The sequence below is a fragment of the Callorhinchus milii genome, unplaced genomic scaffold (genome assembly GCF_018977255.1).
Source record: "Callorhinchus milii isolate IMCB2004 unplaced genomic scaffold, IMCB_Cmil_1.0 Scaffold95, whole genome shotgun sequence".
Taxonomy (NCBI): domain Eukaryota; kingdom Metazoa; phylum Chordata; class Chondrichthyes; order Chimaeriformes; family Callorhinchidae; genus Callorhinchus; species Callorhinchus milii.
This window is the reverse complement of record NW_024704836.1, coordinates 149,129-160,276: the sequence shown is the minus strand read 5'-3', so window position 1 is coordinate 160,276 and position 11,148 is coordinate 149,129. Positions and strand designations below refer to the sequence as shown.

Below are 11,148 nucleotides of genomic sequence, written 5' to 3'. Positions count from 1 at the left end.
AGCACGGCGGCTGAGAGCACGGCCGCTGGTGGTGGAATGGATGAGTGTACTTTCAGCCACTACATCCTGAAACTCCGGGACACTTCCTCTCTCCCCTCACCCGCCTTGCCCCTTCCTTCCACATCTCTCGCCCAGAAAATACAGTTACTACACTTTGCAGTGTGTCCCGTGAAGCGCTTTGCTACGTCTCAAAGACATGACGAGGCGCTGTGTCAAATGCAAGTCTTATTAATATTATTATCCTGATCCTCAGGTTGTGTCTGAAGACCTTCCTCTTCGAGAGGTGCCTACGGTCATACCCCACCCCCAGCTCAGCCACTGTCAACGCTACCCAGGTTGCTGCTCACCTTTGCCGGTTGCTCCCGAGTTTCGTGCCTGCAAAGGAACACAGACAAACGGGGTCGGTTACTCCAGGTACCCCCACTCCGGCCCGCCCGCCCACTGTCAAATCCCATCTGTTCAGAACGGATTGCCTGGGTCACAGTCAGTCGCGAGACCGACTCAGGGTATAGTGGTTTAAACATCATTTCAGATGGATTCCAAACGTGGGCAGCCGGCACTCTCTGGGCGAAGCCGGACACCCCCTAGGCGTCTGCTTCAGCATGTACTTTTCACAATAACCCCCGGGTTTGATGCAGCGTCCCAATCACGCTCATCGAGTCGTCTCAGATCGCTTCCGGCATACACCGCCAAGCGCATCGACTGGACATTTTGTGGGCGAAACGCGGCAGCCAATTGCGTAAGGCAAGCGGGCGTGGATTGAGTGGCCAAATTATTATTATTTTGATTCACCTAATCCACCAACGACCGGATTCCTACTCGTTGCAAGTTAATAATAATAATCCTTGCATTTGACATAGCAGTGACTGTATTTTGTGTGTGCACGCGTGTGTGTGTGAGAACTTGCTTAAGAAAGATTTTGCCCCGCCTGGGAACCAAAAACAGGTCCTCAAAATTATTGTTGACCAACAAAGCCACCGGAGTTTAGACAAGGGAGGTTGGATGCTGACTTGAGTGTCAAACACATCGACCACACTCACCTGGATCGCTTTTCGAACGCTGTTTGCGGGCGTTGGGATTTCGACGGGACCACTTTCGCTCTGAAATAAAACGCAAGGAACCGCTCAACTCTCAGGCTCGTACCCAACGAATGCCACACCGCACGAGAGATCGTTGCTGTTCAGACCACGGAGTAACATCACAAGTTCAGTCGAACGAGATTCCATGAGTGAGATCATCATACAAGCAAACAAGATGGCGGCGGTGAGGGGGGGGGGGTTTCAGATAAGGTGCATCCCAGATTGGAGTGTGCGATCGCACATCTGAGGTATGGAACTCTCTCTCTCCCCCACCAATCCCTCTGCCTCTCCCCCCTCCCGACCTTCAGACCCCACCTAAAGACCTTCCTTTTTTGACCGTGCTTACGCTCACTGCCCTCGGCGTGTTGTCAGATGCCACCGTTGGTCAAGTGCCCTGCGGACACTCCTGCCCCACGTGAAGGGCACTGCGTAAATGCAGGTTGTGTTGCGTGGGGTTGTTTGGCCTTCTGGAAATGTAACCCGCGCAGAACACCCGGTCCAAGGTTACTTGGTACCCAACAATAATAATATTAGTAGCACTTTGAAGGGATTACTCCCCCCTTAAAAAGTGATCCACTGATCGACTAACAACCGGGGTCCTACCTACTGCTCGGTAAACAACGGTGTGAGTGTGAAAGGTAAGGAAACTTGTCTAAACTTCCCTGACCTGGGAATTGAACCCAGGTCCTCTCGCTTGTGCTCTTACCACTGAGCTATAGGACTCAACTGATACAGCCTTAAGTTACCATCACTGTGCTTTGTTGATTTAAGACGATAACAGTGGACATTCAGACAACGCGCACAAGAATTTACTCACCACTCAGCGGTCAGTCGCAGCGGTCATTTGCCTGGACTGGAAAGGAAAGGGACAGTTCAGCAGGGTGATAGAAGGCAGCACCCCAGAGACGTTAACACACTATCAGAAGTTGCTCAGGCTTTTAATGTTGCTTTCACACGGATTCAAAGTGAGCTAGGTTCCTCATCATTGCACTTCGGAGGAGAGCTTGCAGAGACAGCATCGTCTGTGGGAACTGATGGCTATATGATAATAATGATCCTTGCATTTGATATAGCGCCTTATCTTGGCCTCAAGGGTATCTCAAAGCGCTCCACAGGACATACTGCAAAGCGCAGTGATTGCGTGTCTTCTGTGGGCGAAACGCGGCAGCCGACTGCGCTCAGCGACACCCCACAAACATTGAGCAACCAATTTATTATTATTATTATTATGGAAGGAATCAATACCCCTGGAAAAGCCAATCGATGGAACAACTGGGTTCCTCCTTACTGCTGGGTAAACAGTCGCAAGCGGTGTGTGCGGAGCAAGGAAACTCGCCCAACGTTTCGCCCCGCCCGGGGATCGAACCTGGGTCCTCTCGCAGGCTCTAACAGGACTCCACGACTGGCCGAGGAAATAAGCAAGTGGCCTAACACCGCTCATTCTAGACTGGCCAAGATTTAAACGAGGTAAACTGGGACTTCCAACTAGACCTGCGACAGACTACACACTACCCAGAGCGTCTCAACTCGTTTTAATCCTGGGCACAACACCATCATAGCAACACTCGTCACGTACACAAGAAGAAGAATCCTGGCAGTCAATCCATTTTACAGCCTATTCTGTGAAGCGCTTTGAGACGTCTCAGCGGCGTGATGAGGCGCTCTACCAAATGCAAGGAGTGTCGTGGCCGTTACTGCATTTGACACAGAGCCTCGTCATGTCATTGAGCGTTATCAAGGGGCTTCACAGGATACACTGTCAAGTGGAGTGACCAAGTTTACTTTGTGGGCGATAACAAATAAACAAGACGACACGGCCCACTTTGTTCCACCCGAGCGTTACTCACCGGTTTGGCCCACTTTTCTTTGTGATGCCTACAAAAAAAAAAGTAAAATGACCCATTAAGACTCCCGTCAGCAGGCTCCGTCCCTGTCATTGACAGCAGCGCTAACATTAGTCCTATCAGACAGTTCACAAGTAACAGGTTCGCCTCATTTCATGCAGCAGATACCAGTGGGTTCACCTTTGCAGGTTCTGGCTCCTGACAACACATAAGACATGCAATGAAGTCATCCTGAGGACCAATGCGCTACCACTGACCACAAATCAAGCCTGGCTGCCACTGACCCAACTCCCCGGCACGCAGGATACAGGGATAAATTACAGGCGATGGCGGTTTGGCCGTCGACAACATGCACTTGCTCTGCGCCTGTCACGCCGGGCAGTGTCTCGGGAGCACTTGGCAGCACGGAACCCCACGCCAAGCCAGGGGAGAGGGAGTTTAGTGCGGGCGAACACAGTCGCAGTTTGCGGGGATTGAAGCTGGGGATACTGGCGGGGAGGGGGAGGGGGGGGGCAGGTCATGTAGCTATTGCAGCCTGGTGCAGCGTTCAAGCTTAAGCCGCTGATCAAGCTAAGTTGCTCTGCTACGCAAAGGCTCCAAGTCGAGAGACATTGAAACGAGACTAGTACTCACCAAGTGTACCCCCTTTTCCCAGCCGTGGCCATTTCCTGAAACAGAACAAGCGGAGACCGTGAGCACAGACTCAAAACTAACGGCCTACCTACACCGCAAGGTACAACTGGTTTGATCAGGGCTTTGGTGACTCAAAAAGTATTATCAGTCGACAATATGCCGTCCACTTATTTCTGGGCAATACCCATATCATCCTCTCAAACCAGGGAACGTGACACCCTAACCACACACACAGACCCATCCCCGCAATAAAGGTGTTCCACTATCAAGGGAAGAGTTATTGTTAAGTGACTGCTCCTGAGCTTCTGACAAACCCAGACGTATGCCTAGAAGACACATTTTAACAATAATCATCCTCGAGTTTGATATTGAGACGTCTCGCTGGAGCGCTTCACAGAATAAACCAACAAATTTGTTCACTCAGCCCACAACCGTTTGTGGGATGTCGCTGTGCGCAATTGGCTGCCGAGATTCACCCGCAAATCACAGTCAATTCGCTTTACAGTGTATTCTGTGAAGCGCGTTGAGACGTCCCAACAAAGTGATCCAAGCGCTGTATAATAATAATAATCCTTGCATTTGGCGTAGTGCCTTATCCTGTCTTTGAGAGATCAAATTTTGATATTTATATTCCAATAATAAGATATAAAATGCAAGGATTATTGTTGTTATCATTTGGAACAGCTAAAATCTACAAAAAGCAGCGGGCAAATACTTCAGGCAGGGATTAAGAGGTCCAAGTGGTGACACCACAAACAGCTGCTGCTCGCAGCTATGAGATGTCTGCAGAGACCAGAGAAATACAAACCTTGGCGACGGGATAGAGCCGAGTTTGCTTGCACAAACGAGGTCACATTCAGCAGCGGTGCGTGCTCCTGCCGGGAGAAACGGGACAACATTTCAGATTGCGACGCGCCCGGAACAACAAAAACCGGTTCATTTCTGGCCACTGCTGTTTTTCAGAACAAGTTTTGAGCATCAAGGTTTACTCAGATATATGCTTGTCTATTTGTTATGAATCATCATGAACAGCAGTTAGGACGGCAGACTGAAGATTGCAGACTGTAGACTATATATGCCCGGTTCAGAGCTTCAAAATGGACGACAAAAAAAAAACACCCAAATTTATATGCTAATTTATACATGGTTTACAAAACGAAAAGCTTACTCAGTGCTCACCTCAAGAGAACTGGCACCAACAACAGACAAGTAACCTGAAAAAGAAATCAAAGCTCACTTGAGATGGCAGCCAACCACTGCTCGAACCTGGGGCTAACAAAAAAGGCAGCAGTGGGGTAAATGACAACTGAACTATAAGGGAACAGCTTCTGTTTCCGTACAGCGCCTTTCGCGCCCCAAAGTCTCGGGGCAGAGCGGCTGAAAGAACGTGCGACCAGCCGGAACCAGCCCCGCTGAGGGTGGGGAGCGTGAGGGTCTTGTAGCCGAGAGAGAGAGAGAGAGAGAGAGAGAGAAAAAAAACTCCCCCAAGTTGGTTCACTACGCGACTGCCGCAGTGAGTATCTGGAGCAGCTTTACAAGTGCAATTTAAATGGGTCATTCAGATCTGTGTTCACCCCATCCCCACTGGTCACCAGTGCCACTCAGAATATTAAGTTTCTACACAGTTTATGCAGAAAGAGAGAGTTCAGGTGAATTCATCTTGGTGGCACAAAACGGCTCCTCCCCCGTCAAAACGCAATGATATACTATGATTTACACCCACTCTGCACCCCCCCACCCCCATCCCAACAGAGCATCTAAATTACTTGGCTAAATTACATTTGTATTAAGACCAATTACCTGTGCCAAAGGGCTCCCACCGCTGCACCTGAAGCAAAGGGACAGTCCAATTAATTTAGCGGAAGCTTCTTAAATAGACATTTCACGGGATATGTAAGAAAACACGTGAATAATTCTGAACCATTCGCTTAATCGCTTTGCAGTCGTCTTCCTAAACATTCTCCCGACTCGATGGCTCCCTCAGAAACCCCACCCCTTAAACAGTGATGGATTTCCACGTGTGGCCGATCACAAATACGACAACCAACAGACCGTACTCCCCCCCCCCCCTCCCTCTCCACCTCCAGCATAATATAATCCTTGTGTTTGACCCCCAAGTTTGTAATTCTCCCTCTGGCTATCACCTACCAATTAACCTTCTCCCCACACCCATGGCTTCCTCTTCCCCCCCCCACATTCCCCCCTCCCCGCCCCCCCCATACACACACCCCTCTCCCCCCCCCCACACACACACACTCCCCCCCCCCCACATTCCCTTTCCCCGCCCCCCCCACACACACACATTCCCCTTTCCCCGCCCCCCCATACACACACCCTCTCCCCCCCCACACACATTCCCCTTTCCCCGCCCCCCCATACACACACCCCTCTCTCCCCCCCCACACACATTCCCCTCTCCCCCCCCCCCACACACATTCCCCTCCCCCCCACACACATCCCCCTCCCCCGCCCCCCCACACACATTCCCCCCTCCCCATTCCCCCACCCAAATTCCCCCCTCCCCGCCCCCCCCACACATTCCCCTCTCCCCGCCCCCCCACACACATTTCCCCCCTCCCCGCCCCCCCCACACACATTTCCCCCCTCCCCATCCCCCCCCCACACACATTCCCCTCTCCCATTCCCCACCCAAATTCCCCCTCCCCATCCCCCACACACATTTCCCCCCTCCCCGCCCCCCCCACACACATCCCCCACACACATTCCCCCCTCCCCGACCCCACACACACATTCCTCCCCAACCCCCAGGTCGCCTCCAGCTCCCACCCCCCCTCAAAAAAAATTCCCAAATCGTGCCCGGCCCCACCCACCCCCAATTCTTTCTCGGGAGTCACAGCTCGTCTCATCAGCTCCATTGAGGAGGAACATGGCTCGATCACGGTTGCATCAGTACAGGTCTGTGAAAGGTCATCATCATCGAGACAGCCGAGGCCCCGGGGCGGGCGGGAGGGGGGGGGGCGCGGAGAAATAATAGCGCCTAAAGAACCATCGGGTACCGAGGCGTGAAAAGCCGTACGACTCGGGGCCCGGTGAGGCCGGGGAGAGGAGGATGGCGCCGGATTGACTTGACCCGCCATCTCTCTCTCGCTCTCTCTCAGAGCGACATGTCCACTCACCTGAAACCGCAGGCGACAAAATGGCCGAACGACGGCCACGGCCGGAACTTATAGGGAGCGAGAACCGCGCCGGTGGCATTGTGGGTAGCGCTGCCTTATATGGAGAGCCGCGCCAGTGGCATTGTGGGTAGCGCTGCCTTATATGGAGAGCCGAGCCGGTGGCACTGTGGGTAGCGCTGCCTTATATGGAGAGCCGCGCCGGTGGCATTGTGGGTAGCGCTGCCTTATACAGCCGCGCCCGGGGCATTGTGGGTAGCCCGCGAAAAAAAAAAGGGATTCGAAAGGCGCCCGCCAACCGCCACATCCGGGGCCTGGGGTTTTGGCGGTTGGTGGTTTGGTTTTGGCGCCTTTTTTGGGGGTGACGCCGCCCGCCCGGCGCCATCTTTGACGAGGACGACGACGACGACGACGCGGATGATGGACGTCGACAGCTTCTTTTTTCTGAGGGGAACCTGAGAGGTAACTCGGTGTTGATTATAACGTGGAGGTCGCGCAGCTCAGACACGGACACGTACCCACACGTCAAGTGCAAGGATTATTATAATTATTATTACACACACACACACACACGAGGGTTATTCTTGTTGGAGCAGAGAAGGTGACGAGGAGACCTGATAGAGGTCTTCAAAACCACGAGGGGATTTGATGGGTTAGAGAGGGACAAACTGTTCCCACTGGTGGGTGTGTCGGCGACGCGAGGTCACAGATTCAAAATAGTCTCTAAAAGAAGCCGAGGGGAGGGGAGAAGAATTTTTTTTCCACGCAGCGAGTTGTTCGATTCTGGAAGGCGTCACCTGAGAGGGCGGTGGAGGCCGATTCGATAACTACTTTTAAAGACGCGGTGGACGGGTATTTGAGGCGGACGGGTTGGCGGGTTATGGGGAAAGGGCCGGGGAGTGGGACTGACATTGCATTGCTCTTTTCAAAGAGCCGCACAGACTCGATGGGCCGAATGGCCTCTTTTTGTGATGTACGATTCTATGATTCTACACTTACATACGTACATGGACACATACATACATACACACTTACATACATACACACTTACATACATACATAGACACATACATACATGCATACGTAGAAACACATACATGCATACACATATACATGCATATGTATGCATATACACATACATGGACACACATACATAGGCACACACACACATAGACACACACACATACATATACCTACATACACACATAGACACATAGACACACATACACACACATACATACATAGACACATACATACATAGGCACAAACATTGATAAACACACACATACAAACACATACATACACACACAGACGCATACACATAGACACACACAGACGCACACACATAGACACACAGACATACATAGACACATACATAGGCACATACATACATAGGCGCACACACACTTACATACATACATAGACACACACATGCATAGACACACATACATACACACTTACATACATAGACACATACGTAGACACTCACACACACATACATACATAGATACATGATAGACACACACACACGTACATAGAGACACACTCAAATGCATAGAGACAAACATAGAGACACACACACACATAGACACACACGCATATAGACACACACACATACATACATAGACACATACATACATAGACACTCACACACACTTACATACATACATAGATACATGATAGATACACACACACTTACATGCATAGACACATACACACGTACATAGAGACACACTCAAATGCATAGAGACAAACACACACAAATTTAGAGACACACACATATGCAAGGATTATTATGTTATTATATAGAGACATACAGAGACACACACACATACATAGAGACACACATACATAGGCACACATACATAGACACACATACACAGACATATATACATAGACACAGACATATATACATAGACACATACATACATAGACACACACACTTACATATATAGACACATACATACATAGACACTCACACACACTCACTTACATACATACATACATAGATACATACATAGACACACACACACTTACATACATACATAGACACATACATGCATAGACACACACACATACGTAGACACACATATACATACATACACACTTACATACATAGATACACACACACACACTGACATACATAGACACATACATACATAGACACACACATGCATAGACACAAACACACACAAACATAGAGACACACACACATACATAGGCACACACACACATAGACACATACACACGTACATAGAGACACACTCAAATGCATAGAGAGACACATACATATAGATAGACACACATGCATAGACACACATACATATATAGACACACACACAAATGTGGAGACACACATACATAGAGACACACACCCATACATAGGCACACACACACACATAGACACACACGCACATAGACACACACACACATACATATAGACACACACACACACAAATGTAGAGACACACATACATAGAGACATACACACATACATAGAGACATACACACATACATAGAGACACACACACATACATAGGGACACCACACATAGAGACACACATACAAACATAGAGACACACACACGTACATAGACATACACACACACATACATACAAACCGCCCAGTCACTACATTTTATTTTAAATTCCTGTGAAATGCTTTGAGATGGTTTGTCGACAAGATAAGGCCCTTTATCAAATGGAAGGATTGTTAGAAAATACCCAGTTACTATACTCGACAGTAAAGTCCTGCAATGTGTTTTGAGGCGTTTCGGAGTTAAAAATGCGGGTTCTTTCTTCTTTCACACCAGGTGGTGCTGTGGTTCCACCATCAACAGTCTTTCCCTCACAAACACTGATCCAAAAATTCACTGCCTGAATTGAACTTGTTTACTTGTGATTGAATATTTAGCAACTTTACCATTTCGTCCTGGGTACACGGCACAGTGGAAAGATGGCCCCGTGAGCCACTTGTCAGGCTGTTGAAACCCTCGTTACGACCAGGTTCGACTATGCCAATGCCCTGCTCGGCGGTCGGCCTTTCGAACTCCTCTCTCCCCACAGGCTGCAGATCATCCAGAACACTGCAACCCGTGTCCTCTCCCTTCGTGACCCCCGCATCGCGCCTACCCTCGCCCGGCTCCACTGGCTCCCCATCCTTCAGAGAATGTGGAGTTCAAAATTCTCATCCTCAAGGCCCTCTATGGCCTCGCCCTCTCCGACCTGCTAACCCCTTAACAACCTGTCCGCTCCCTCCGCTCAGCAGGCTCCAGCCTTGTCCTCGCCACGCCCGCCCGACCATCGGCCCCCTCCTACCTCTCCACCTTAACTGTGACTATATCTCTGACCTGGACGCACAGTGTAGAGGGAGCGTTACTGTGTCTCTAACCCTGACCTGGGAGTGTGGACGCACAGTGTAGAGGGAGCGTTACTGTGTCTCTAACCCTGACCTGGGAGTGTGGACGCACAGTGTAGAGGGAGCGTTACTGTGTCTCTAACCCTGACCTGGGAGTGTGGACGCACAGTGTAGAGGAGGTTTACTGTGTCTCTAACCCTGACCTGGGAGTGTGGACACACAGTGTAGAGGAGCGTTACTGTGTCTCTAACCCTGACCTGGGAGTGTGGACGCACAGTGTAGAGGGAGCGTTACTGTGTCTCTACCCCTGACCTGGGAGTGTGGACACACAGTGTAGAGGAGCTTTACTGTGTCTCTAACCCTGACCTGGGAGTGTGGACGCACAGTGTAGAGGAGCTTTACTGTGTCTCTAACCCTGACCTGGGAGTGTGGACACACAGTGTAGAGGGAGCGTTACTGTGTCTCTAACCCTGACCTGGGAGTGTGAACACACAGTGTAGAGGGAGCGTTACTGTGTCTCTACCCCTGACCTGGGAGTGTGGACGGACGCACAGTGTAGAGGAGCTTTACTTTGTCTCTAACCCTGACCTGGGAGTGTGGAAGGACAGCGTAGAGTTTTAACTTTTTTTGTAGTGTTTTAACGGGATGGATAATAACTTGAATATTGATAACAAATGTCCAAAGCAATAATTGATTTGATTGAGATTGTCAAATAATAACAACTTGAAAACAATCTGGTAAGTAAATAAAGCGTGACTAAGTAGAAGATTAGATATTTGATCAGTTACTTTTTAATCAGGGAGAGTTTCGGTTGTTATAAATTCTGTAATTCGGTGAGAAAGGTCAAGTAGTTGTTTCTCACAGTCATTGTGTTTCGACTCTATCCTTACAGGAGCGCTCATCTGGTCCGTTTCAGTCAACCATCACTCCATCTCGCCCAGTCCCCGCTCTGTTCAGTCCTTTTCTCTCTTATCTTTGATTCTGGGACCAATTTTGCACCTGCAGTTCCCAGTCAGTCCCCCGGGGGGAGGCTGTGGCCTCACTGAATCACCCCTCCACATCCCACAAAAGTCCGCCGAGGTGGGAGGTCCATCTGTAATG

At 49.9% G+C, this 11,148-nt stretch overlaps 2 non-coding genes across 2 annotated transcripts; both read right to left on the bottom strand.

Moving 5' to 3' along the window:
- Positions 1-3,036: 3,036 nt before the first annotated feature.
- LOC121851732 lies at positions 3,037-3,161 on the bottom strand. The gene has a single exon (XR_006085970.1). It is a non-coding gene; the product is annotated as a small nucleolar RNA SNORD22 (small nucleolar RNA).
- A 1,991-nt stretch (positions 3,162-5,152) lies between these two features.
- On the bottom strand, positions 5,153-5,223 carry LOC121851722. The gene has a single exon (XR_006085960.1). It is a non-coding gene; the product is annotated as a small nucleolar RNA SNORD26 (small nucleolar RNA).
- Between the last annotated feature and the right edge of the window lie 5,925 nt (positions 5,224-11,148).